A 6,616-nucleotide genomic window follows, 5' to 3' on the forward strand; every position below is an offset into this window, starting at 1 on the left:
TCTCTCTCTCTCTCTCTCTCTCTGTCTCTGTCTCTGTCTCTGTCTCTGTCTCTGTCTCTGTCTCTGTCTCTCTCTCTCTCTGTCTCTCTCTCTGTCTCTCTCTCTCTCTCTCTCTCTCTCTCTCTCTCTCTCTCTCTCTCTCTCTCTCTCTCTCTCTCTCTCTCTCTCTTTCTCTCTCTCTGTCTCTCTCTCTCTCTCTCTCTCTCTCTCTGTCTCTCTCTCTCTCTCTGTCTCTCTCTCTCTCTCTCTCTCTCTCTCTCTCTCTCTCTCTCTCTCTCTCTCTCTCTCTCTCTCTCTCTCTGTCTCTGTCTCTGTCTCTGTCTCTCTCTTTCTCTCTCTCTGTCTCTGTCTCTGTCTCTGTCTCTGTCTCTCTCTCTGTCTCTCTCTCTGTCTCTCTCTCTGTCTCTGTCTCTGTCTCTGTCTCTCTCTCTCTCTCTCTCTCTCTCTCTCTCTCTCTCTCTCTCTCTCTCTCTCTCTCTGTCTCTCTCTCTCTCTCTCCCTCTCTCACTCTCTCTCTCTCTTTCTCTCTCTCTCTCTCTCTCTCTCTCTCTCTCTCTGTCTCTGTCTCTGTCTCTGTCTCTGTCTCTCTCTCTCTCTCTCTCTCTCTGTCTCTCTCTGTCTCTCTCCGTCTCTCTCTCTCTCTCTCTCAGGTCCACACCTACGTCAACACTCCTGGTATACAGGATGACCGGCGCACTCGCCCCAGCAGCCACACCGCCTTGGAACTGCGGCTGTCCAATCCGGAGACGACCTCCTCGCTAGCCACCGCCCCTCCGTCTCCCACGGAGACAGACATGGATACGGAGCCTCAGGTGCTGCTGGAGCCAGAAGGGGTTAAATTCATCCTGGGTCCCACCCCGGCTCAGAGGAGGCAGAAGCAGAACCCTGGGGACGAGGACGGGGAGGCTGAGTCCAGACGTTCTGGGGATGAGGACAGGGAGGCTGGGTCCAGACGTTCTGGGGATGGAGAGATGGCGCTTGGGGTGTCTGGGTCTAACGGGGAGCCCAGCTTGACAGCTCCCTCTGGGGGTCTGAACGGGAATGGGAAGGGCTGTGTTGTGGGCGCCACCCTGGGTCTCCAGGCAGGAGACTGTGACACGGGCTATGACAGTGATGAACGCAAAGACGGCCCCCCTCCCCCTCTTGCTCCTAACCCAAACCCTCCCCCTTTTCCTCCTAACCCAAACCCTCCCCCTCTTCCTCCTAACCCAAACCCTCCCCCTCTTGCTCCTAACCCAAACCCTCCACCTCACCCAGGGCCCAAACCCAGCACCATCTCCACCTATGAGCACCACAACGGCAACACCACCCATGCTTACGTCTCCACCCCTGTTCCAGCCCCCAACCCCCGGCGTAACCGCCCCGCCGCCCCCCTCCCTGACTCATCCCACAATGCCAACAACTCCGCCCAGCGGCGCACGGCGCTCCTTAACTACGAGAACCTCCCGGCGCTGCCGCCGGTGTGGGAGACCGCCAGGCGCTTCTCCGAGGGAGACGAGGAGGATGAAGAGGAGGTGTATCACGGATATGGACCAAAGACGCCCTCCCTTAACGGCTACCACAACCACCACCACCATCACCATCATCACCACGGTCTGGGTCTGGACCCCATGCACAACTACGTCAACACAGAGAATGTAAACGTTTCGCTCAGCGCCAAGCTGGACTCTGCGCGGATCCTTCCGCGGGGGCGGGACTCTAGCGGCCTCTGTTTGACTCCCACCGTCTTTAACTTTGACTTCCGGTCGGGGCGGCTGGCGGGTGGACCGTGTGGGTTGGATCCCCTGAGGCAGCTGAACTACATTGAGTTGGAGATGGAGAGGGGTTCAGACTCCAGTGGGCCGCAGACACCCAAGACCCCCACCACTCCCTGTGGCGTCGGCCTGGGCAGTCTCCTCCTCCCCCCTCCACCCCCACGCGGCGGACCGAACTGTACGCCATGATCGACATCGAGCGCACGGCGGCCATGTCCAGTCTTCAGAAAGCACTGCCCCGTGACGACGGTACCTCCAGGAAAACCAGACACAACAGTACTGACCTTCCTATGTGAACTTCACCGCGCCCCTACCATACCTAGCCTACCAAGCACTGGCTGGATCTCAAATGGAGCCCTATTCCCTATATAGTGCACTACTTTTGACCAGGACTATTCATAAAGTGTCTCAGAGTAGGAGTGCTAATCTAAGATCAGTTTGACCTTTTTAGACAGGAAGGAATCTGATGACCTGGACGGGGGGGGGGGATCTGATCCTAGATCAGCCCTTCTACTCCGAGATGCTGAGTGGATAACGACCCAGGGCCCAGAGGGTTCTGGTCAAAATGAGTGCATAACGACCCAGGGCCCAGAGGGTTCTGGTCAAAATGAGTGCATAACGACCCAGGGCTCAGAGGGTTCTGGTCAAAATGAGTGCATAACGACCCAGGGCCCAGAGAGTTCTGGTCAAAATGAGTGCATAACGACCCAGGGCTCAGAGGGTTCTGGTCAAAATGAGTGCATAACGACCCAGGGCCCAGAGGGTTCTGGTCAAAATGAGTGCATAACGACCCAGGGCCCAGAGGGTTCTGGTCAAAATGAGTGCATAACGACCCAGGGCCCAGAGGGTTCTGGTCAAAATGAGTGCATAACGACCCAGGGCTCAGAGGGTTCTGGTCAAAATGAGTGCATAACAACCCAGGGCCCAGAGGGTTCTGGTCAAAATGAGTGCATAACGACCCAGGGCCCAGAGGGTTCTGGTCAAAATGAGTGGATAACGACCCAGGGCCCAGAGGGTTCTGGTCAAAATGAGTGCATAACGACCCAGGGCTCAGAGGGTTCTGGTCAAAATGAGTGCATAACGACCCAGGACTCAGAGGGTTCTGGTCAAAATGAGTGCATAACGACCCAGGGCTCAGAGGGTTCTGGTCAAAATGAGTGCATAACGACCCAGGGCCCAGAGGGTTCTGGTCAAAATGAGTGCATAACGACCCAGGGCTCAGAGGGTTCTGGTCAAAATGAGTGCATAACGACCCAGGGCCCAGAGGGTTCTGGTCAAAATGAGTGCATAACGACCCAGGGCCCAGAGGGTTCTGGTCAAAATGAGGGCATAACGACCCAGGGCTCAGAGGGTTCTGGTCAAAATGAGTGCATAACGACCCAGGGCCCAGAGGGTTCTGGTCAAAATGAGTGCATAACGACCCAGGGCCCAGAGGGTTCTGGTCAAAATGAGTGCATAACGACCCAGGGCCCAGAGGATTCTGGTCAAAATGAGTGCATAACGACCCAGGGCTCAGAGGGTTCTGGTCAAAATGAGTGGATAACGACCCAGGGCCCATAGGGTTCTGGTCAAAATGAGTGCACTACGTAGGGAATAGTGTTCCATTTGGGATGCACCCACTGTCGTCTTCTTCAGTTGCACCTTGACCTGACCGTTGTTGATGTTGTTGTTGATGTTGTCATACTTTGTTATACCTCCAAACTGAATGAAAAAAAACAACAACATTTGAAGACAGAAGGGCTGTAGATTTGTTGCAATAAATGTAAAAAAATGATTTTAAAATGTCTTATTACTTCACAAGGAGTTACACTGTGTCCTGAAAGTAGCCTGGTCCCACATCTGTTTGTGCAGTCTGTGTCATGACAAGGAGTTACACTGTGTCCTGAAAGTAGCCTGGTCCCAGATCTGTTTGTGCAGTCTGTGTCATGACAAGGAGTTACACTGTGTCCTGAAAGTAGCCTGGTCCCAGACCTGTTTGTGCAGTCTGTGTCATGACAAGGAGTTACACTGTGTCCTGAAAGTAGCCTGGTCCCACATCTGTTTGTGCAGTCTGTGTCATGACAAGGAGTTACACGGTGTCCTGAAAGTAGCCTGGTTCCACATCTGTTTGTGCAGTCTGTGTCATGACAAGGAGTTACACTGTGTCTTGAAAGTAGCCTGGTCCCAGATCTGTTTGTGCAGTCTGTGTCATGACAAGGAGTGGCATGATGGCACAAGCAGACTGGTACCCAGGCTATAGTGAAAGCTGACCTGAGAGGGGAGCGATGGTAGACCCGGTACACACCAGTATAACACTATTTTATTCCTGAGGTCATTTGATACCTAATTAAAGAAGGAGTGAAACACCTTCTAGCCTGGTCCCAGATCAGTCTGTGCTCTTGTCTACTCCTTTGCTGTCATTGTCAAGCCAACCAATGAGTGACAGGGCGTTGGCATGACGGCACAAACAGCCCCAGGCTACCCTTTTTAATTCCAAGTGCCTGTGTAAGTTTAGCTTGCTGGTGATGTGCCAAACAGCGAGGTCTCTTTGAATGACGGACCTCCTCACCAATCTCTCTTACGGATCCTTTCTAGTGCTGATTATAAACTGAAACGGTGTTAACGTCAACACTCATGTGGGTGTTTGAAGCTGACGTCCATGTTGCCCTGATGTCTGTGGACTCCTATGGTGTGTAACGTTAGTGGGCCCACCAGGGTTGGGGCTCAATTCCATTTCAATCCAAAGTCAATTCAGGAAGTACACTGACATTCCAATTCTCTTCAATGCTTTTCAATGAGGAAAATATGGAATTGGAATTTTGGTTTACTTTCTGAATTGACGGAATGGAATTGACCCCAAGCCTGGAGTCTTCGGCCATGTCTCGGGGGGTCAACGTCTTGGTACGCCACAGTCACTTTAGCCACTACTAAGTACAGACAGATGGTGTGTGTGTATGTATAAATGCCAAATGATGTCGGCCACAAGGAAGCTGTAATAATGTGTTTGTTCATGCTGGCTGTACTGAAAGAACCCAAGTCATTCCGTTGGTGTTGTTGTGTGACATCATCATGTTCCAGGTTCCATCAGGGTTGGGGTCCAATTTACTTTAATATTCAGTCAATTCAGAAAGTCAATTGGAATTTCAGTTTTGCTTCCTGGATTGACAGAACTGAAAGGGAATTGACTCCCACCCTGCAAACAATAGTCCATTTGTACAGGGGCCCCCTGGTGGTGGTTGAATGTCTTAGTTCAGTTTGAATTTTCCTTCCACACGTTGTTGTGAACGAGGAAAACAGACTAGCACAGTGTTTACCACACGATGCTGTCCGTCAGCCATGTTTCATAGGAGGAGAGTGGGTTCCATAGTTGTATCTTCTGTTACCTGTTCTCTCATTGTATCATATTGTACAAATCATTATTATTGGGTTCTAACTTGCATTATATTTTTTCTACCTACATTTTGAAAGAGTTCATAAACTATAGGAATTGTACAAAAAGTAGTTTAATAGATATTGTTTATTAAAGAAGTGAACTGTTAGTGGGAAAAAAATTGATTATTTGCCAAACTCCTTTTTTCAATTCTAGAATATGCTGATTTTCCCGGAGTTCTAGAATGGGTTCCGTTGGTTCCATTCACGATGTAAACATTCCTTATTTCCTGTGTTTTGGTCTCAGAACACCAGACACTATAAGGAACTATGCAGTGAATGAAACGATTCATGACTCACTGTGCACAGACGTCAATTCAACATCTAATCCACGTTGGTTGAACGTCATTGTGTTGATTCAACCAGTCAGAGCCCATTGGGTCTTCTGTTTAAAAACATAATGACTTCATATTGTACGGACTTTACATTGGGGGGACGGGACAATTTTGATATTTGCATTTTTCTGTTCTGGAAATATGTGTTTACCAGAATGTTAGTATTTTGTTGACCAGAGGAAAAACCATACTGTGTATTTAGATGTGTGCAGCAATGTTCATACGTATTCCATCACTGCCAACAACCCCCTGTGTTTTGTAGCATGGCAAAATGATCATTAAAAAATGGAACTGTGTTGTCTCTGCTGGTTTGTTCTTCTATTTGTGTCATAATTATCATTGATAGCTTATTGCTTGGGGTTATCACTCACACACTGTACTGAATGAAGGAGAGTGACACCTGGTGGTAATGGAAGGGACATGCAGTGCAACTGTCTACCGAGTGACGGCAATAAGTGTGTGGCAATCATTGATATGGACAGACTTAATTCTGAGTAATAAAGTGCAATGAGGAAGAATTGTGTGAAACAAAATGCTTTAGGGAGAGCCCCGCAGGACTGGCTGGTCTTACCGGACACAAGGAGGACATTGTAGCTCGTCTCTAATCCCTGCAGGAGAGACCTCTTCACTGGACCAGGATAAGGTGCAGGAGAGACCTCTTCATTGGACCAGGATAAGGTGCAGGAGAGACCTCTTCATTGGACCAGGATAAGGTGCAGGAGAGACCTCTTCATTGGACCAGGATAAGGTGCAGGAGATAACTCTTCACTGGACCAGGATAAGGTGCAGGAGATAACTCTTCATTGGACCAGGATAAGGTGCAGGAGAGACCTCTTCATTGGACCAGGATAAGGTGCAGGAGAGACCTCTTCATTGGACCAGGATAAGGTGCAGGAGATAACTCTTCACTGGACCAGGATAAGGTGCAGGAGATAACTCTTCATTGGACCAGGATAAGGTGCAGGAGATAACTCTTCATTGGACCAGGATAAGGTGCAGGAGAGACCTCTTCACTGGACCAGGATAAGGTGCAGGAGAGACCTCTTCACTGGACCAGGATAAGGTGCAGGAGGGAACTCTTCACTGGACCAGGATAAGGTGCAGGAGATAACTCTTCAC

General features: G+C 50.0%; 1 pseudogene; it reads left to right on the forward strand.

Moving 5' to 3' along the window:
* The window catches only part of LOC139533630 (fibroblast growth factor receptor substrate 2-like), an 18,465-nt pseudogene extending 12,667 nt beyond the window's left edge, over positions 1–5,798 (forward strand).
* Positions 5,799–6,616: the final 818 nt, after the last annotated feature.

Source organism: Salvelinus alpinus, chromosome 11, assembly GCF_045679555.1.
Source record: "Salvelinus alpinus chromosome 11, SLU_Salpinus.1, whole genome shotgun sequence".
Lineage (NCBI taxonomy): Eukaryota > Metazoa > Chordata > Actinopteri > Salmoniformes > Salmonidae > Salvelinus > Salvelinus alpinus.